General features: G+C 43.1%; 1 protein-coding gene across 7 annotated transcripts in view; it reads left to right on the top strand.

The window, feature by feature from the left end:
* DGKH (diacylglycerol kinase eta) overlaps nt 1-22,568 on the top strand; it is a 283,882-nt gene that overhangs the window by 178,064 nt on the left and 83,250 nt on the right. The window lies entirely within an intron of this gene.

The following is a 22,568-nucleotide window of genomic DNA, read 5'->3' as shown; positions in this document are numbered from 1 at the left end:
GTATGGACCTACAGAATAAAGATATGGTGTCGTTTTTAACGAAAAATGTACTGTGTGGAAATTGAAGACCCCAAAATTTACAAAATGGTGTTTTTTCTTCCATTTTGTCGCACAATTTTTTTTCCCCGTTTCGCCATAGATTTTTTGGTTAAATGACTGATGTCATTACAAGGTAGTATTGGTGGCGCAAAAAATAAGCCATCATATGGATTTTTAGGTGCAAAATTGTAAGGGTTATGATTTTTAAAAGGTAAGAAGGAAAAAACGGAAGTGGAAAAATGCCCTTAAGGGGTTAAGTACCTATCTGAACACAGTAAACGACATTCTAAGAACATACTTCCCTCCCTCCAACTACAAGTCCCTATTCGTTTCGGACGTCACTGCAACCTGGAAAAACTTAAGACGACAGTAATTTTATATGCTATTACAAATAAACAGCGGGGCAAAAGATCACATAAGAATTGCGAGACCAGTGATCAAACACAGGTACAGACACTATATTATGAACTACCTGGACTACCCCTTTAATACATGTCTAAAACAATCAAAAATCAATCTGTTATCTACAGAGATAAAATCTACCTAACATCAACTGGTCATTTTTCTCTCTATACTGGGGTCTGGCCCGGTAACATTCTGCTTCTGCTCAGAAGATACAGCAAGTGAATTCTATTTTAAAGGAAATCTGTCACCAGCACTAACTTTTACGGTACAGACACCGTCCTGCCTTGCCTTGTCCTGTTCCGTGCTGTGGTTCTCCGGCAATCCTCTTCGGTATCTTCAGCTCCGGGCTGACTTGGAGCATGGGCGGAGCTTAGTGACATCACCGCTGCTGTTCTCTGCTGGGTCCGGCAGCTAGCAAACATCAGCAGCGATGACATCACTAAGCTCCGCCCATGCTCTAGGTCGGGCCCGGAGCTGAAGATACCGAAGAGGATTGCCGGAGAACCACAGCACAGAATGGGACAAGATAAGTACCGTTGTCTTCAGTGTCATCTGCAATACCTGTCTGTACTGACAGATTAGTGCAGGCGACACTGACAGATTTCCTTTAAGTTAAAAGGAAAAATAATACAGCGGCACTGTAAAAAAAAAAAAAAAAAGCGGTTAAGTGGAGACACATTTCTTTTTCTTTAATGAGATGTCTAATATAAAATATAAAAAAATGTGTTGTATATCTATCAGCCGCTGCAATGCTTCTATACATTGCCAAGGCTTAGTAATCTGGGGCAGCACTAAGGGTTTTCTATGTTTTTGTACATCCACTGTTGTCTTTGGCGACTTCAGTTTGTTTTGTAAAAACAGATGGACTTGTAAAATTCTCCCTCCCTGCCAGTTCAGTGGTGTAAATGCCTCAGATGTGCATATGTTCCTGTGCGATGGCAGACGAGATATTTTTGGAGTAGAGCAGATTGGGTAAGAAGCTGGAGTCTCATGACATCAGCTGGAATGATTCTAGAGGATTTTCTGTTAAAGGGAAGTAGAAGCATGCCCATGGGAAAGCTTCATGCTGAAGGCAGTGGATGCCGATTGAAAGGCGCTCCAGTCTGCATATCCAGGCTTGATACTACAGTCTGAGTAGCTGAGGGAGAGAACACACATTATCCGCTGTGAAGTTGAGTGTGATCATGTCAAAATAGACCAGTTAATATGCCCTATGGTCTTAGAATAATAAACTTCAGAATAAAAATATAAAGAAATGCTTAATAAACCTATGCAATTTTCCCGAAAGCTAGTCTTTTGAGAACTTTTTAGATGATTTTATTTGCCTTTATTAGGCTTTATTCACATGACACTGTGACACTGCACTGGATCCAGCATACAGTATATCCAAACAATGTTCTTTAGATGTCATTGTCTAATGTCATTTCCACCAGAAAGAATAGCGCTGTGGCATTATGCTAGCTGTCAAGTCTGATGGGACCTCTTTTGGTAGTGTGAACATGGACTTACATCAGTGTTTCCCAACCAGGGTCCCTCCAGCTGTAGCAAACTACAACTCCCAGCATGACTGGACAGCCGTTGGCTGTCCAGACATGCTGGGAGTTGTAGTTTTGCAACAGCTGGGGGCACCATGGTTGGGAACAGACTAAGGCTGCATTCACATCTCGGTTTTACACTACGGGTGCCGGATCCGGTTGGGGGAGGGGCAAACCGGGCTCTCCCGTACCCCAGTCAGGCCAGCGCTGAACTCCATTCACTTTAATGAGCCGACCGGAGTCACCGTTTGACTCATTTTTGACCCGTATCCAGTTTTGTGACCAGACCTAAAACCGTATCCGGCACCCGGGATCCGGCACCCGTAGTGTAAAACCGTGACGTGAATGCACCCTAAGTTTGGGTTCACACCACGTTTATGTTTTCAATTTGAAAACCGTATGGAACAATATTGATAAATGTATTCACTTTCCATTGAAAACCGTATGCCATAAGATGCATCAGGTTGTGTCCATTTTGCATCCTGTACGGTTTTGTCAGGTTCCCCCCCCCCCGTACCCAAAACCGTAGCCTAACAAGGTTTTTTGTCCTGGTGAAAAACCGTATTGAACATGGGAGTCAGTGAGAATCGTATGTGCATACAGTTCCATCCTGTTTTCACTATACATTTATTTTTATTTTTTACTTTGCACAGTTATTTTCTTGTAATTTCAATTAAACAAGTGAAACTTTATTCATAATGGAATGAAAAGTTAAAAACGTATACTGTTTTTGTTTCTTAAAAAATGGATGCAGCCGGACATCATTTTTCAATCCGTATACGGGTTAAAATTTGTACACACGTTTTGATACAGTTTAGTCAGGTTTTGAGGAATCCGTTTTTTATCAAAAACCTGATACGGGAACTGTATTGCAAAAACGTGGTGTGAACCCAGCCTTACATAGACAATCAAAACTTTTGACATATCTGATTCAGACCCCAACAATCGCTACATAGAGTAACAAGAGCACGTTGTTGCTTTTGGGGCCTGCACAGCAGCCCAGCACCTATGGGCAAGAAAATCCAGGTAGTGAGAAAGAGCTACTTAGTGTATGTGACCAACCGGGACACAATGAGGGAGATTTATCAAAACATGTCCAAAAGAAAAGTTGCCCATAGCAACCAATCAGATCGCTTCTTTCATTCAGCAGAGGCCTTGTTAAAAATTAAAGAAGCAATCTGATTGGTTGCTATGGGCAACTGCGCAACTTTTCCTCTGCACAGGTTTTGATAAATCTCTGAGAGTGAATAAAAAGAACACACAATAGTATGAAGTAATTATGTTTAGACACACTAACAGTTTTTTTGGAAATAAAATGTTCCTCCTGCGTATGGATAGCTGCACCACACAGTTACCTTGGTTTTCCTCTTTGATGTAATAAAAAGGAATGTAGTTATTATGCAGTTGTCAGCCAGTCATCCAGACCAAGCTTCCTTTTTAATCCAATAGAGATAAAAAAGACATTAGCTGCAAACTTTGTATTCCTGTTGAACTGTTTATTATGGGTACAAATTACTTGCTTGATTTTAGTCATTTAGACCAGTTCTGGACTGTGTTCCGGCTTCCAGCCAGTGACTATAAACCTCAATAATAATGGGGGTAACTGATTTATGATGTCAGTACTATTTGTCTTATGTTTTTATTTCTGCCGTTTTCATACAGGCAGTTCTCCAAGCTGTCAATTGAAACCATAGCAGTAAATGTTTGTCACCAAGGAACAGTCATACAATGTAGCAGGCTGTGCGCTGTACTTTAAAACATTCCAAATGGAAATCCTTATATTTGGCAGGGTGATCTTGTACAGTACTTTGTACTATTTACATTTTGATGCCAGCTCCAAATAAAACACGCTTGTAGTACTACAGCTAGATCCCTATTTGGGCTGATAGTTCTTACAGAGCTATAAAAGTGATTGTAACTGCACTTCATTATGTTATTATTATCACTGCTAATATTGCCTGTCGTATTCCAAGAAACAAAAGGTTTGTGAGGAGTGCAAGGATGAGGGCAAATAGATCTATAATAGAGGAGGTAAAGGGACATTAAAATGGTACAATTTCCTTTTTACATCTTGAAAATGACACAATTTAGCTAATATATGTATGCTATATACCGTATATACTCGAGTATAAGCCGACCCGAGTATAAGCCGAGACCCCTAATTTCAACCCAAAATCCCAGGAAAAGTTATTGACTCGAGTATAAGCCTAGGGTGGGAAATACATCATCCCCCCCCTGTCATCATCCAGACCCGTCATTAACATCCTCATCATCATCATCACCGCCTGTCATCATCCAGACCCTCATCATCATCACCTGTCATCATCCCCTTGTCATCATCCCACACATCCCCCCTTCATCATCCCCTTGTCATCATCCCCACCCCCCTTCATCATCCCCTTGTAATCATCCCACACCCCCCCTTCATCATCCCCTTGTCATCATCCCCACCCCCCTTCATCATCCCACACCCCCCCTTCATCATCCTCTTGTCATCATCCCACCCCCCCCTTCATCATCCTCTTATAATCCGCCCTCAGTGGTCTTCAACCTGCGGACCTCCAGAGGTTTCAAAACTACAACTCCCAGCAAGCCCGGGCAGCCATCGGCTGTCCGGGCTTGCTGGGAGTTGTAGTTTTGAAACCTCCGGAGGTCCGCAGGTTGAAGACCACTGCGGCCTTCGACATCATCCAACCCCCTCTCACCCCCTTTAGTTCTGTACAGTACTCGCCTCCGCTCGGCGCTGGTCCGGTGCTGCAGGACTGTCCGGAGAGGAGGTGGTCCGGTGGGATAGTGGTTCCGGGCTGCTATCTTCACCAGGGGCGCCTCTTCTCCGCGTTTCGGGCCCAGAATAGAGGCGTTGCCTTGACAATGACGCAGAAGTACGTTGGCAATGAACGTACCTCTGTGTCGTTGTCAAGGCAACGTGACTATTCTGGGGCCGGGCCCGAAGCGCTTAGAAGAGGCCTCCCCGGTGAAGATAGCAGCCCGGAACCACTATCCCACCAGACCACCTCCTCTCCGGACAGTCCTGCAGCACCGGACCAGCGCCGAGCGGAGGCGAGTACTGTACAGAACTAAAGGGGGTGAGAGGGGGCTGGATGATGTCGAAGGCCGCAGTGGTCTTCAACCTGCGGACCTCCGGCGGTTTCAAAACTACAACTCCCAGCAAGCCTGGACAGCCGATGGCTGCCCGGGCTTGCTGGGAGTTGTAGTTTTGAAACCTCTGGAGGTCCGCAGGTTGAAGACCACTGCGGGTGGAGAGTTCACTCGAGTATAAGCCGAGGGGGGTGTTTTCAGCACGAAAAATCGTGCTGAAAAACTCTGCTTATACTCGAGTATATACGGTATGCCATCTTTACCTGTTTTGTTGTGATACATTCATATTTAAAGGAATGCTCTGGGGAACTTAAGAAAAATAAAAATGCCCCAAAGCCATCACAATACCTGTTCTGTGTTCCCTCTAGTTATCCATGTGATTTTGCCAGCTCCTGTGGCCCCTGTTGTCTCCTAAATAACCTTTTTCCTGCAGCACAGACTACCGCTCCCAGCAGTCAGCGTGGCTCTGTGTAATGGCTGCCAGCCAATTGCTTTTACTATCTGTGTGCATGCTCTGTGTTGTTGTAAACACAGTCAGCAGCACACACTACATGTCTTTTCTTTCAAACTATCCTCCCCCTCCCCCCTGGTAATAAATCATGCTATTCTCTGAATGGCGGCAGTCAGTGCTTAGATGTACACAGGCAAAGAGCAGCATTATGTGCTGAGGAGATGCGGGGCTGTTTTCTCCGGGAAAGATCCTCACACAGGGAGTGGAGGTGTGACTGTGAAGCCAGAAATCACATGGTGTTTGACTTGCAGGAGGGTGGGGGCTAGTCTCAAAGACAAGGTGGATCTGATAATTACGTCTTTATCTCACTCCCTGCATGTAAGTGACAGCTGAAAGAGGGAAACTGCTCTATATTGCTGATGAATAATATTCAGACAAAAAAATAGGTGAGAGGGAAAGAGTGGGCTATGCTTTTAGTTCCCCAGAGTATCCCTTTAAGGGTGTTGTCCAAAACTTTTACAGTGCAGATTCATCAGTGTCCGATACCCAGCATCACCATAAATCCCCTTTTTTGCCCCAACCACATACACAGTGAACTGAGCAGGAAACATGCTGCCCTGCACATTGTGTGGTGGTCTTGCTTGGTCACTGTGGCTTAGCTTCCTTTGTAGTCATTGGGGGGGGGGGGGGGGTATTTAAAGGATAAAGCGCATTAGTTTTTTTTACATATTCTGTGCCATTGTGGCATGAAATGTGGCATTATTAGTGTCACCTTTTTAGATAGTTAAAGGGGTTATCCACCATAAGGTGATTTTAGTACGTTCCTGGCAGACAGTAATGTACATGCTTAGGAAGGATCTGCGCTTGTCTTGGGGATAAATGGCTATGTTGTGAGAATACCATAAAACTGTGACTAGCTGTTTGTGAACTAGTATTTCCTTTTTGAGCTTTCTTCTTTTGCCTCCTAATCCCATAATTCAATTGTCCTCCCTCCCACACATCAGCCACCTCACCCATTGAAACATAAATGAGCTGCATCCATTCAAAAGACCTGTGGTTTTCAATCAGGGTGCCTACAGCTGTTGCATTATTTGCAGATTGATCTCTCTCCCACCCAGCGATCACTCCACCCACTGAAGCAGACAGGCTCCCTGTCATCAGCTGACTAGTAACATAGTAACATAGTTCATGAGGTTGAAAAAAGTCCAGAGTCCATCAAGTTCAACCTATATCCCTAATGAGTCCCTACTGAGTTGATCCAGAGGAAGGCAAAAAAAACCTCATACTAGAGGTAAAAATTCCTTCCCGACTCCAAATATGCGGTTTCCCGACCACGTTTTTGCCTGCGGTCGGGAAACCGCATACGGCTGAAAACGAAGCCGACCGGAGGTTGCGGTTCACTCCGGTCGGCTCATAGACTTGTATTAAATACGGTTCCCGAATACGGCTGAGTGCGGGCGCCACGATTAAGCCCCGCCCCCCTCCTCCAAACCGTATACGGGAACCGTATTTAAGAAAACGTGGTGTGAACCCAGCCTTACTCTGGTTGCCCGTCTTTGAACCCTCTCCAGCTCCACTATATCTCTCTTGTACGCTGGTGCCCAGTACTGTACACAGTATTCTATGTGTGGTCTGACTAGTGATTTGTACAGCGGTAGAATTATTTCCTTGTCCACTAGTGAGTCAGATCTCGGCCGCATTGCAAGCTGGGAAAAATCCGAGACAACAGTCATTTTGGATGCTGTTAAAAATAAATAGTGGGGGTGAAAATCACATAAGAATTGTGAGAAAACCGTCACACACAGGTACAGACACTATATTATGAACTACACTAACTTTACAGCCGCTGTAGCATAGTCAAATAAAAAAATCCTGGAATACCCCTTTAACAAAAAATGTTTAGCTTTTTTGCACCATGCGTATTACTATTTAAAAAAAAAAAAAAGGAATATGGCTTTAAAAAAACAGGTCTCAAGTTGCGCCAAAAAATTATAATATAGGCCAAAACGTTCTCGGTTTTACCTAGGCCAGCGAATAGGTGGTGCAGACTCAGTGGAAGATTTTTAAAGGGGTACTCCGCCCCTGGCATCTTATCCCCTATCCAAAGGATAGGGGATAAGATGTCAGATCGCCGGGGTCCCGCTGCTGCAGCACCCCGCCATCATTACTGCACAGAGCGAGTTCGCTCTGTGCGTAATGACTGGCGATGCAGGGGCCGGAGCAGCGTGACATCATGGCTCCGCCCCCTCATGACATCACGGCCCGTCCCCTTAATGCAAGTCTATGGCAGGGGGCGTGACGACCGCCACGCCCCCTCCCATAGACTTGTATTGACGGGGGCGGGCCATGACGTCACGAGGGGCGAAGCCGTGACGTAACGATGCTCCGGCTCCTGTATTGCCCATCATTACGTGCAGAGCAAACTCGCTCTGCGCAGTAATGATAGCGGGGTGCTGCAGCAGCGGGACCCCGGCGATCTGACATCTTATCCCCTATCCAAAGGATAGGGGATAAGATGTCTAGGGGCAGAGTACCCCTTTAAACAGCCTGAGCCACTGTTAAATATCTGGCACAATCTTAGTTTCCAGTTATAGAGTATCTCCCTTGTTAGATTGTATTGCATTGTATGTGTTTATTACATAAAATGTATGTACCGCTGGTTATGTCCACAAGCAGATTGTGCAGCTTCTGTGTCTTGCACAAGCTGCTGGATGCCGTTCAGTGCTCATTCCATCAAACATGCTCTGACACCTCAGTCTGCAGCCCCTCTTACTGCTTTTGTGCATGTTAGGGTATGTTTACATATACTGTATGTGCTACAGATTTTATGCTAAATCAATGATAAAGTCTGCAGTATAATATCCACAGCATGTATAGTACGTGTGAGCATACCCATAGTGTATATGCTGCACATTTATTGTGAGGAAATCCCCAGGTAAAACCTGCAACGTGTATGTGTTGAGTTTCATTGCATAATTTCTACAGCCAATACTGTGGATTTTATTTGCTTAAAACAGTGTTTCCCAACCAGGGCGCCTCCAGCTGTTGCTAAATTACAACACCCAACATGCCCGGACAGCCTTTGGCTGTCCAGGCATGCTGGGAGTTGTAGTTTGGCAACAGCTGGAGGTGCCCTGGTTGGGTAACACTGGTGTATAACATGCTGCAGATTTTAGGCTGTATCCATTGATGGAAAGAAAAGTAAACTCAATAAACTCTGAGGATTTTACCTGCAGAGATTATTTGAATTAGACTTCATGTGTGACCATACTGTTAGTCTAATTTTACATTGTTACAATCAATTAAAATATTAATTGTCAAGATATCATCTTAAAATAACTTTCTGGAGGGGAGAGAGAAAAGAACTGGATAACGAAGAATCAGAGAGCTTGACTGATGGAATGAGCACTGAACGGCACCCAGCAGCTTCTATTGTGTTGTAGGGCAGATTTTCCCAACCAGGGTGCCTCCAGCTGTGGTAAAAACTACAAGTCCCAGCATGCCCGGTGTTTGGCTTGCTGGGAGTTGTAGTTTTGCCACAGCTGGAGGCACCCTAGTTGGGAAACACTGTTGTAGGGCATAGTGGTTGGCTTATGTTTTGGATAAGCTATACAGGTCTCAGATGGGAATAACCTTTAAATTGCCTCTTTAGACTAGATTAAGGTGCATTTAACATGCAATGAACTTATGAATATAGGCCAGAGTAAGGAGACTGTAAAGTAAAGCCAAACTGGAGTAGGCATTTCTGAATAGCTGACTCTATGTTTGTGCCCCTGCCATCAGTTTGTAGTCACTTGTGCCGGCATTAAGCAGATTGTCTTCTTACAGGGTTTAAGAACAGGTATACTGGGAACATTTTACCCCCTTTATTATAATACAGAAGTAAGATGCCTGTGAAGTGCATTTCTCTCCTTTACCATTGTGCCCTGTATTGAAATCAGCGGAAACTCCCGGAGGATGCGCAGCCTTCTGTTATGTTGAAATCTTCTTTTTCTTTTATATTTACTCTGTACAGACAGACAATGCCAGCCGAGACCAATTTATTCTGATCATATGGTGATTATTTGTACCCTATGTACACTATTCCTGTAAAGTAGCAAGCTCATGTATGTGCTAAACCTGGCCCATGGAATTAAAACCTTTAGAGAATGAATGAGTTTGGGGCACTTTCTGGCTCATGAAACTTACAGTCATGGCTGTAAATGTTGGCACCCCTGAAAATTTTCAAGAAAATGAAGTATTTCTCACAGAAAAGAATTGCAGTAACACGTTTTGCTATACACATGTTTATTCCCTTTGTGTGTATTGGAACTAAACCAAAAAAGGGAGGAAAAAAAGCAAATTGGACATAATGTCAATTCTCTCCACAAGTGTTCAATGGGATTTAGATCTGGACTCATTGTTGGCCACTTCAGAACTCTCCAGCGCTTTGCCATCCATTTCTGGGGGCTTTTTGACGTATGTTTGGGGTCATTTTCCTGCTGGAAGACCCAATATTTTGGACGCAAACCGAGCTTTCTGACACTGGGCTGTACAGTGTTGAGAATCCTCAGATTTCATGATGCCTTGCACACATTCAAGGCACCCAGTGCCAGAGGCAGCAAAACAACCCAAAACATCAATGATCCTCCACCATATTTTACTCTAGGAACTGTGTTCTTTTCTTTGTAGGCCTCATTCCATTTTTGGTAAACAGTAGAATGATGTGCTTTACCAGAAAGCTCTATCTTGGTCTCATCTGTCCTCAAGACTTTTCTTCAAAAGGATTTTGGCTTACTCAAGTTCATTTTGGCAAAATGTAGTGTTGCTTTTTTATGTCTCTGTGTCAGCAGTGGGGTCCTCCTGGATCTCCTGCCATAGCGTTTCATTTCATTTAAATGTCAACGGATAGTTTGCGCTGACCCTGATGCTCCTGCAGGACAGCTTGAATATCTTTGGAACTTGTTTGGGGCTGCTTATCCACCATCCAGTCTATCCTGCATCGACACCTTTCATCAATTTTTCTCTTCCGTCTACGCCCAGGGAGATTAGCTACAGTGTCATGGGTTGCAAACTTCTTGATAATGTTGCGCACTGTGGACAAAGGCAAATCTAGATCTCTGGAGATGGACTTGTAACCTTGAGATTGTGGATGGTTTTCCACAATTTTGGTTCTCAAGTCCTCAGACAGTTCTCTTCTCCTCTTTCTGTTGTCCATGCTTAATGTGGCACACACAGACACACAATGCAAAGACTAAGTGAACTTCTCTCCTTTTTATCTGCTTTCAGGTGTGATTTTTATATTGCCCACACCTGTTACTTCCCCAGGTGAGTTTAAAGGAGCATCACATCTTATTTTTCCGCAATTTTGAAAGGGTGCTAATAATTTTGTCCAGACCATTTTTGGAGTTTGCTGTGACATTATGTCCAACTTGCTTTTTTTTCCTCCTTTTTTGTTTAGTTCCAATGCACACAAAGGGAATAAACATGTGTTTAGCAAAACATGTGTTACTGCAATCCTTTTCTGTGAGAAATACTTCATATTCTTAAAAAATTTCAGGGGTGCCAACATTTACGGCCGTGACTGTGTGTCACTTCTGCCTGAGCCCATATTTAAGAATCCTAATAATAGTCTGTTTAGTTACTGGATTTCCCCAACCATAAATAGAATACTTAGCATTGATTGTTTTGCATGTTGATTAATAAAAGTGGATGAACATGTCATTGCGCTGGCTGCAGAAGACGTAACGGCAGATTCATGCTCAGAAATGAGTGACTGTATTATAGATCAGTGACTGCACTGCATCTGTGCAGCTCCAGAGGTGTAGAAGCATTTGTATTGCAAGTTAAATATTGGATGTTTTTTTAATTTGACATAAAAAGATGCAGGTTACTAATGTTTGGACAGCTCCTTTTTGGATAAGGAGATTAGAGATGAGCGAACTTACAGTAAATTTGATTCCTCACAAACTTCTCAGCTCGGCAGTTGATGACTTTTCCTGCATAAATTAGTTCAGCTTTCAGGTGCTCCGGTGGGCTGGAAAAGGTGGATACAGTCCTAGGAGACTCTTTCCTAGAACTGTATCCACCTTTTCCAGCCCACCGGAGCACCGGAAGGCTGAACTAATTCATGCAGGAAAAGTCATCAACTGCCGAGCTGAGAAGTTCGTGACAAATCGAATTTACTGTAAGTTCGCTCATCTCTAAAGGAGATACCCTGAGCACTTAGTAGTTGCTACATGGGTTTGGTGATATAAACTAATATGATACTGTACCAGTTTTTCTAGTGGATACATGACAGGTACGACTTAAAACTAAAAGGGCACTCATTTTGGGAAGATCATTGTGTGGTACAGGATTATGCCATGGACTTAAAAGGGTACTCCGCCCCTAGACATCTTATCCCCTATCCAAAGGATGTCAGATCGCCGGGGTCCCGCTGCTGGGGACCCCGGGGATCACTGCTGCAGCACCCCGCTATCATTACTGCGCAGAGCAAGATCGCTCTACACGTAATGACGGGAAATACAGGGGCCGGAGCATTGTTACGTCACGGCTCCGCCCCTCGTGACGTCACGTCCCGCCCCTGTCAATAAAAGTGTATGGGAAGGGGGCGTGGCGGTCGCTGCCATAGACTTGAATTAAGGGGACGGGCCGTGAGGTCATTAGGGGTGGAGCCATGATGTCACGCTGTTCCGGCCCCTGTATCGCCCGTCATTATGCACAGAGCGAACTCGCTCTGTGCTGTAATGATAGCGGGGTGCCTCAGCGGCGATCCCCGGGGTCCCCAGCAGCGGGACCACGGCGATCTGACTTCTTATCCCCTATCCTTTGGATAGGGGATAAGATGCCAGGGGTGGAGTACCCCTTTAAATAGCCACTGTCTATGTTATTGCATTATATTTGATATATGTTATTGTTTCTAGGATATGCCATAGAGCAGTGGTCTTCAACCTGCGGACCTCCAGATGTTGCTAAACTACAATTCCCAACATGCCCGGACAGCTAAAGGCTGTCCGGGCATGTTGGGAGTTGTAGTTTAGCAACTTCTGGAGGTCCGCAGGTTGAAGACCACTGCCATAGAGGGTTAGACCTTTGAACCCTGTAAGTCTTAAGAATTGAAGGACCAAGGAAACTAAAATGCTGCTCCAGTAAAGTAAATATGGCCAAAAAATTTACAGTGGATGGATGTTGCTGTACAGTGGGAACTGTAGCTGTTAAGCCAATAGCCATCCCTTTCTATGGCGGCCCTTTAAGCTCCATCGGGGCTCCATTTTATGTGAACATTGTACAGTGTGTGCAGCTAATCTTGTAAGCTTATGAATAATGCACCTACTCCTTTCATTGAGCTGCTACTTACACATGCAATACAGTAAATGTTTTTTTCTTTTTTTAAGCAAAAAGGCATCAAGTAACAGGTTTCACCGTCTACAAAGTGTGGCAGATACAAAAATGTTTGTCCAGGATTAGAGGAACATGGCTGCTTTCCTTCAAACGTAGCACCTTGTCCGTTCATGGATTGTGTTTGGCATTGCTTGGTAGAATGGACTGTTCGTAGTCAGTAAATCCATTTAGTTTACAGTAACTGTGAGAAGCTTTCTTGTCTGCCTGTTACTGAAGGACTAGGCTATGATATGATTTGCTGTGGTTCTGTAGGCTAAAGGAGGTCCAGCGCATACCAGGTGGGTGTCCATTTACACAGTTTCACAGTGGGTGCCAGTTACACACAAGGTACTTTTTAAGGGTGAGTGAAGTGTCACTGTGGGCTGTGAACTGATTATACTGGAAATGAAGGTTAGAGTATTTTTGTATATTCTTAATGGATTCTGTAGTGTTCATGCATTCTTAAAATTTCTCGTGCTAAAAAGATAATCCTTTTAGAATGAATGCAATACCAGATTTTAAAACCCAATGGGGGATTTATCAAGAGATTTAGAGATTTTTTTTTTTTATTTGCTTACAAAAAGTCGCATGTGCACCTAAGCAAATTTTTATGCAACTTTTGTGGGTAAAAAAAAATACCAATCTGCCTTAGGCTAGGTTCACACCACGTTTTGTTAAATACGGTTCCCATATACAGCTGGAAGGAGGGGGGCGGGGCTTAATCGCGGCGCCCGCACTCAGCCGTATTCGGCAACCGTATTTAATGCATGTCTATGAGCCGACCGGAGTGAACCGCAGCCTCCGGTCGGCCTAGTTTTCACCCGTATGCGGTTTCCCGACCGTAGGCAAAAACACGGTACACCACGTTTTTGCCTGCGGTCGGGAAACCGCATATGGTCGAAAACGAAGCCGACCAGTTTTCACTTTGCAGTGGTCGGGAGTTTATGACAGCAGTTTTTCCAATGGTTTACAGCTTCAGTCTTGAACTATTGACCCTCCATTCCCTTCACTTATGTAAGTGTCTCTAGTCCTGCAAAAAACATATTTCCTTAACCCCTTATCAGTGAGAGGCTAGGTTACCCATGGGTTCCCTGTAACAGCAGAACACAACACTATGGAAAGTATTAGTATTGCCGCTCCTAATTGTGCGTTGTGTGCCATATAGTGAAGCACATGAAAAGCATGCTTCTTCACGGTCACTTAACGTGTTCGTTTTTTTGGTTACGTGAGGCACTGCATGCATTGGTCTGTATTCTTACAGTAGAGAAGTAATTAATTATAACTTTTTGTGAATTGGGACATTTAAACTTGGTTTTTTTTTTTATTCCAATCTAAATTTAGTAGGAGTCGGAGTCGGTCCATTGTTTGCCGACTCCGACACCAGGTACCCAAAATTTCGTCCGACTCCTCGACTCAGACTCCACAGCCCTGGCTATGCATGAGCCTTTCTCAACAGCTCTTTATTTTCTTTAGGTTTATTCATTCTATCTCTTAAGGCCCTTTTGGATGGGCCACTTTGAAGGCTCGTTTCCAATAATCGGGCATGTGATCATCCCGTAAAAGAGCATCACTCACCCAACTGATCACATCTTTTGTGCTGGTGACAAAATCCTTTTTACCCGCTACACTGCGCCTTGTGTAAACAAGGGATTTGCAGCTAATAATAATTAGTTTAAATGGTCGTATGAAGGATCCAGCTGCAGGATTGAACAATCCTTACCTCAGCGGATAAGCACCGATCACCAAGATTGCTGCTTGTTATCTGCAGCCTGTGTATAAGAGCCCTCACAGTGCCTTCAATGTACACGCAATTGCGCTAAAGCGGTATCCTGATGCATGACTACCCCTCCCTGCACTCCTTTAAAGGCTTTATGACGAGCCCCACTCCATAGCGGAGATTTTTCCAGCCTGATGGCCTTTTCCTAGTATTGCGTCCATGTTTGTTCCCTGCATTGTCTGCTCAGGCCCAGAATATGTGGGTGACGTGGTGTTTGGCTGTAGCATGTTACAGGGAATCCTTTGCATGATGTCATTATTGTCCATTGTTGACTGTGGTAAACATTGCATGCTCGTTAGGGCGGCCAGGATTAGATTGAGCTTTAATGAATGCTGTGTGTTTCGCTTCATGAGCTGTCCGCTGGAAAGGAGACGGCTGAAGTAATAAGGACTGCATTTGGCTCCCAGCTAATGAGGAAAAAATGGTTCTTTGCATTAAGAATTTATTGGGAAGAAATACAATCTTCTGTTACTGAGCTCCGCCACAAGGAAACTGCGACCAGAATAATCCGTTTTATGACTTTACAGATGAAGAGAGCGGCTCTTGTAGTTTTCATATGCTTTTCTTTTGCACTAGTTGTAAGCAGATGACATGCTAAATAATGTGTCTATCCTTTCCTGGAAATGCTGACATTATTTCCTGTAGCTTAAAATAGCAAACAGGCAAACGGCCACCAGTGTGAGTGTATCACAGCCCTGAACATACCTGAAAACCACTTCTTTATACTCAAAAAGCCGCAACTCTAAAATACATTTAACAAATATTTCTGTACTTCCTTTTCACAACAGGTTAATTTCTTATTTTCCTGTCCATGGAAGTGCATGCTATGTAAAATGTTACCCTTCCATTAAAGGGATACGTTTTTTTATCTCCAGAACAAGGCCCTGGATCTCCCCATGCTCCAGGCACTGTACTCTGGTATCTCTGGCACTACCATAGAGCATGCGTCTACTCCGTACTCCGTGCAGCGAGGATATTCTGGGCACCGTTCTGAAAAACAGGGAACTCCCAGAGGTCAGATCTCCAACCATCAAACACTTATTCGTTATCCTGTGGATAGAGGGTTAGTTTTTAACACTGGAGTACCCCTTTATATCCCACACATCCATCCACTATTAGGGCAGATTCACACCTTCAAGATATGCTGCAGATTTGATGCGGTGTTACAATTAAATCTGCTGCATCAAATATGCAGCTGATCCTGTACATGTTAATGTATCTTAAAAGGGTACTCTTATGTCAGGTAAAGAAAAAATAAGAATACTTCAGAAGCCTGTAGCATTTCTTACCTGTCTGCCCCAGTTCTGAAACAACAAAAAATGCATTTGCTTTGTGGGAATGTAATCTTCTCCCCTGCCATGTACTCTCACTGCTTCCTGGTTAAACCGTTGCTCAGTACTGCCATTCCCAGAAAGCTTTTCTTTTCCTCACCTCTTCATCACAGTGCTCCTCACCCTGAGCTGTTGCAGAATATTTAATCACTTGCTGTATTAATTCCCTGTTTGCTCCACTGCCTTTGACATTGTTCAGCACAAGGCTGGGATTATGTATTAAATGGAAGAAAACTTGGGACAACTGTGGAAAAGGACTTGGGAGTCTTAGTTAATAGTAAATTTAGCTGTAGTGACCAGTGTCGGGCAGCTGCTGCCAAGGCAAATAAAATCATGGGGTGCATCAATAGGGGCATAGATGCCCACGACAAGGAAATAATTCTACCGCTGTACAAATCACTAGTCAGACCACACATAGAATACTGTGTACAGTACTGGGCACCAGTGTACAAGAAAGATATAGTGGAGCTGGAGAGGGTTAAAAGATGGGCAACCAGAGTAATACAGGGAATGGGAGGACTACAGTACCCAGAAAGATTATCAGAATTGGGGTTATTTAGTATAGAAAAAAGAAGTCTTAGGGGCAACCTAATAACTATGTATAAAAATATCAGGGGACAGTACAGAGATCTCTCCCATGATCTATTTATACCCAGGACTGTATCTATAACAAGGGGGCATCCTCTACATCTAGAGGAAAGAAGGTTCCTACACCAGCACAGACAGGGTTCTTTACTGTAAGAGCAGTGAGACTGTGGAATTCTCTGCCTGAGGAGGTGGTCATGGTGAACTTGGTCAAAGAGTTCAAAAGGGGTCTGGATGCATATTTGGAGAATAATAACATTACAGGTTATGGATTCTACATTTATAGGGACAGAACGTTGATCCAGGGATTTTTTCTGATGCCATATTTGGAGTCGGGAAGGAATTTTTACCTCTAGTATGATCCTAGGAGACGAGAGGGGAGAAAAAGGTGCAGGGGCCGCTCCCTGAGAGAAATGTATTCACTGATGTGCACCCTCCACCACACCAACAGTGATATACCGACCTTGGAGGGGCCGCACTGGGACCTGTGCAGCCCTAGTGTTGGATGAGCTGCTGCTCTCCTTCCGGCATCGAGCTCCTAAATGAGGAGCCGATATGCAATGTGAGGAGAAAGGGTGGAAAAAAGCCGGTACAGTGGAGGCGCTGCTCGAGTGGTGAAATTCCTGAGAAACTCAGGCGGTGCAGGATAACGATTTTTATTGAAAGTAATTGGGACCCAGTCCCAATTACTTTCAATAAAAATCGTTATCCTGCACCGCTTGAGTTTCTCAGGAATTTCACCACTCGAGCAGCGCCTCCACTGTACTGGCTTTTTTCCACCCTTTCTCCTCACTACCTCTAGTATGAGGGTTTTTTGCCTTCCTCTGGATCAACTCAGTAGGGACCCATTAGGGTTATAGGTTGAACTTGATGGACTCAACCTTATGAACTATGTAATGCTGTAAACACCCCTCAGTTTCTCTAAATGTTCCATTAAATATATGAGTGTGTATATGACAGGGAGAGGAAGATGTAGGCTGTAGGGGCGGGTTTGACATCACTCTAGTCCAGCACCCTGAGACAGCAGAGGAGGATTCTTCGTCTTGGGAGAGGGGGTAGAAACTGTGAGCTGCTGAGACACCACACCACACTGAAAGAACTACACAACTTCCTGTCTGGATATTTTAACCAATACATGCTGAAACTAGTACAATTAGTGACAACACTATATTAGTAAGTGTGTGTGTATGTGGCTTTAGGTTATCGTTTTACTTTAATACAATTTGCTGATACTGGAATATTTAATTTACTGCATAGCAACAAAGATTGAAATATTATGCTCCTAGTATTGTACATCTTGAGCTGATCTGGTGCTTAAACTGCATGCCTTAACTACAAAAAATATGACCTAATGGCAAAGCTATAGTAAAGGTGGAAAAACACACATCTATGTTGTATTGAGGGTCTGGAAAATGCTACTGGTTTTTATTCAACATCTGTTTCACATGTAGGAGGCCTAAATGATACAGATGAAAAGTATACTAGGACTAAGCACAAGAGGACAGCTGAGGGAAGAGCTTATTATATTTTTATGCCTCTTTAGAAGGGTATTCCAGGAAAAAAAGTTTTTTATATATATGAACTGGCTCGAGAAAGTTAAACAGATTTGTAAATTACTTCTATTAAAAAAATCTTAATCCTTCCAATAATTATCAGCTGCTGAAGTTGAGTTGTTGTTTTCTGTCTGACAACAGTTCTCTCTGCTGACATCTCAGCTTGTCTCGGGAACTGCACAGAGTAGGAGAGGTTTGCTATGGGGATTTGCTTCTACTCTGGACAGTTCCCGAGACACGTGTCATCAGAGAGCATTTAGACAGAAAAGAACAACTCAACTTCAACAGCTCATGAGTACTGAAAGGATTAAGATTTTTTAATAAAAGTAATTTACAAATCTGTTTAACTTTCTCGAGCCAGTTCATATATAAAAATTATTCATAAATCTCAAAAAGGAAAAATAGAGGAACTGTGCAATACAGAGTTCTAAAAAGGTGTGCACCAGCGTTACATTTTAGTTGGGAATGCTGGCATAGCTAAAGAACTCACATGACGGACCATAAAATGAGGCGGTCCCAGTCCAGCATGGGATTTGTGGGATTTTCCACAAAAAATAATTTTTTCTTTTAACAAATAAGAGTAACCAAAACTTTATTACAGGGGGTAAATATGCAAGAAGGACCTTTTGAGACAATACTTGTGATCTTTATGTACATAGGGGTGATTCTTTGTGAAGGATAGAGGTGTATCCAGTGTTGATTTAGGTACAAACTCTTGTAAATGTTTCTGAACCCATAGAGAAGCAGTTAGTGGTGGTTGTTCACATGCCAACGGTATTCCAGAGGAGTCTTATTCAGCCGCTATGCCACCCACGTTCCTGTACATGATCTGCTTCCTGTTATGGCTGTGGTGAGCTCCCTGCTTTCATATAGTGGTGCACACTTCCGTTACTTCATTTCATAAAAGAAGTTTGGTTCCTAGTCCAAACAAGATCAGTGATACGGTCCTTGTTAATCCAGACTTTTCCTCGGTGGTCCTTTTACAATTGAGGTAGGGTTGCCTTCTCTCCTCTTTATTTAACCATTACTATTGTACATTAGTGCATGCTCTAACACTAGTTTCATAAACCAAATAAGTGATACATTCTTATTGTCGGTGTTTATCTCCAGTGGCAGGGCAAATAATGGCACCTATTTCACTTGTTCTGTTCCGCTCCATCTCTAGAGCTTTGCAGTTGTTCATTTGTGCAGGCAGGCTAGTCTTCACATCCCACGTACCCCACAAGGTCTACTCTTTGGGGCATGCTCTCACCCAGTCATCTAGCCATAACAATTTATGAATTGTCAAAGTCATTGAGATCCTGTCATAAAACTTGATCGATACTATTAAAGGGGTACTCCCGTGGAAAACTTTTTTTTTTAAATGAACTGATGCCAGAAAGTTAAACAGATTTGTAAATTACTTCTATGAAAAAATCTTAATCCTTCCAGTACTTATTAGTTGCTGAATACTACAGAGTAAATTATTTTCTTTTTGGAACACAGAGCTCTCTGCTGACATCATGACCACAGTGCTCTCTGCTGACATCTCTGTCCATTTTAGGAACTGTCCAGAGTAGGAGAAAATCCCCATAGCAAACATATGCTGCTCTGGACAGTTCCTAAAATGGACAGAGATGTCAGCAGAGAGCACTGTGGTCATGATGTCAGCAGAGAGCACTGTGTTCCAAAAAGAAAACCATTTCCTCTGTAGTATACAGACCCTAATAAGTACTGGAAAGATTAAGATTTTTTAATAGAAGTAATTTACAAATCTGTTTAACTTTCTGGCACCAGTTGATTAAAAAAAATGTTTTCCACTGGAGTACCCCTTTAACTTCACCTGTTAGTGGTATTAGGGTCCAGGATCTTCTTACTTTCAGGTTTTTTTATGCAGTTTTTGAAGCCAAAGCCAGGACCATGTCATCAATGCAGGACATATATAAAATAAATACTGGGGACTATTTACCAAAACTGATGGATAGGAAAAGATGACCAGTTGCATATAGCAACCAATCAGATTGGTTGTTTTATTTTTCAAATGCCTTTTCAAAAATAAAATAAGCAATCTGGTTGCTATGGGCAACTATTCAACTTTTCCTCTGCACAGGATTTGAGGAATCTCCCCCAGTTAGTCTATTTCTCATGTTCAGATTCATTCCTGGCTTTGGACACTGCATCTAAAAATCACATAAGTTTTGATCGGTCAGGATCTCAGTGCTGAGACCCCCACTAAAGAGTAGAATGAGCGGGATAAGCGCGCTTCACCCCCCGACTCTCATTGATCTTTGTCTCACTGCCCCAAAGACTTATTATGGAGCAATGAGACAAAGATCACTGAGAGACAAGAAGTACAGCACCTCGACCAGTTCCCAGGGGAGAGGTGTGTTTAATATATGAAACCAGTCCCCTTTATAAGCCTGTCTTATGTTTAGCTTATACTACTGTGATCAGTGTATATGGCAGTACATTAGAGCATTGAATATAAAAAATCATTCCATGCCCCTTAAAGAAACCTGATATAGGTTGTGTTAAAACATCTAAATAAAGCAAAGCTAATACAGCAAAGTTAAACAAAAAAAAATAAATAAAAAAGATTCTGTCTTCAGAAAAATAAATTCTCAGGTTAGGGTTCTGCTAGGTTCAAGAGGAAAATTTAAGATAAACTGAGGTATTTTACACACATGGCAGCATTAAAGGGGTTATCCACCATAAGGTGATTTTAGTACGTACCTGGCAGACAGTAATGCACATGCTTAGGAAGGATCTGCACTTGTCTTGGGGATAAATGGCTATGTTGTGAGATTATCATAACACTGTAGCTAGCTTTTTGTGAACTTGTATTTCCTGTTTTCAGTTTTCTAGTTTGCCTACAAATCCCATGATACAATTTTCCTCCTTCCCACATATCAGCCACCCCACCCATTGAAACATAAATGAGCTGCAGACCTGTGGTTTTCAATCAGGGTGCCCACAGCTGTTGCATTACTTGCAGATTGCTCTCTCCACCCATTGAAGCAGACAGGCTCCCTGTCATCAGCCGACTAGTGAGTCAGGTCTCGGCCGCATTGCAAGCTGGGAAAAATCCGAGACAGCAGTCATTTTGGATGCTGTTAAAAATAAATATTGGGGTGAAAATCACATAAGAATTGTGAGAAAACCGTCACACACAGGTACAGACACTATATTATGAACTACACGAACTTTACAGCCCCTGTAGCATAGTCAAATAAAAAAAAAAAAATCCCGGAATACCCCTTTAACTACAACCAATGGTAATGGCCTAGTGGTGGACTATTGGGAAGCTGTGATGTAGAGTTGACTGTATTGTACACAGTGATGAGACCTGTCGCACCATTAGGCCCAGGGCTGGATAATATTGGTGTTTCTTAATTGTGTACCATCATTAAAGTACCATCATTACTGCAGATCTATTTATGGTTGATGTTGTAAGGTATACCATGTATATGCTATTGTCTCAGTCTGGTGAAATACAAGAAATTCCATTGGTGAATCAACAAGGTCTATGGGCTCTGTCTGCTTGGGTAGATGAAACGCATTGTTTAGAAATCTGTTGAACAGTTATAGGAGGTGAAAACCTGCTAGTTAATTTTCCCTGTTGCCGAATATTGTTCCATCTCTCCCACACTGTTTTCGATTTTAGTCTGCCCCACTTCTAGTGACCTAAGGTCCTGCATTTATACATGATCCTTTAGTCTATGACACAGTGTGGAAACCCCCTGTATGATAACAAGTATGGAACCTTTTTAAGTTTCTATTACAAGAGAGTATACAGTGGTCCCTCAAGTTACAATATTAATTGGTTCCAGGACGACCATTGTATGTTGAAACCATTGTATGTTGAGACCAGAACTCTATGGAAACCTGGTAATTGGTTCTGAAGCCACCAAAATGTCATCCAAAAAAAAGGAAAAAGTGAGTATTAAAGAAAAATAAGTAGATAACTAATATAGATAAAGCAAATCCTTACATATAAAAGTAAGAAAGATCTGCTGGGAGCTGTAAATCACTGTCTATGTCAGTGTTTCCCAACCAGGGTGCCTCCAGCTGTTGCAAAACTACAACTACCAGCATGCTCGGACAGCCAACGGCTGTCCGGGCATGCTGGAAGTTGTAGTTTTGCAACAACTGGAGGCACCCTGGTTGGGAAACAATGGTTTATGTAGAGGACAGGAGCTTCTTCAGGGTCCTATACAGTACACACAAATGGAGCCACCCTTACTTGGTGTCCAAAAGAGCAGCTAACCCTGGCACAGGTAAGGAGTAGTACAGAACTTGTAGTTCCTCCCTGTACTTTAAGGGGTGCTACCAGACACCAGTCAGTGCATGCGCTTCAGTAATAGAGGTGATTTACCAGTAAATTGCCGATTCTGATTGGTCAGTTCCTCCAGTTGTGACACGTTTCACAGATCTGGGGTGTCCGTACATTGT

The sequence above is a fragment of the Hyla sarda genome, chromosome 2 (assembly GCF_029499605.1).
Source record: "Hyla sarda isolate aHylSar1 chromosome 2, aHylSar1.hap1, whole genome shotgun sequence".
NCBI lineage: Eukaryota > Metazoa > Chordata > Amphibia > Anura > Hylidae > Hyla > Hyla sarda.
This window is presented reverse-complemented; position numbering and strand designations above follow the sequence as displayed.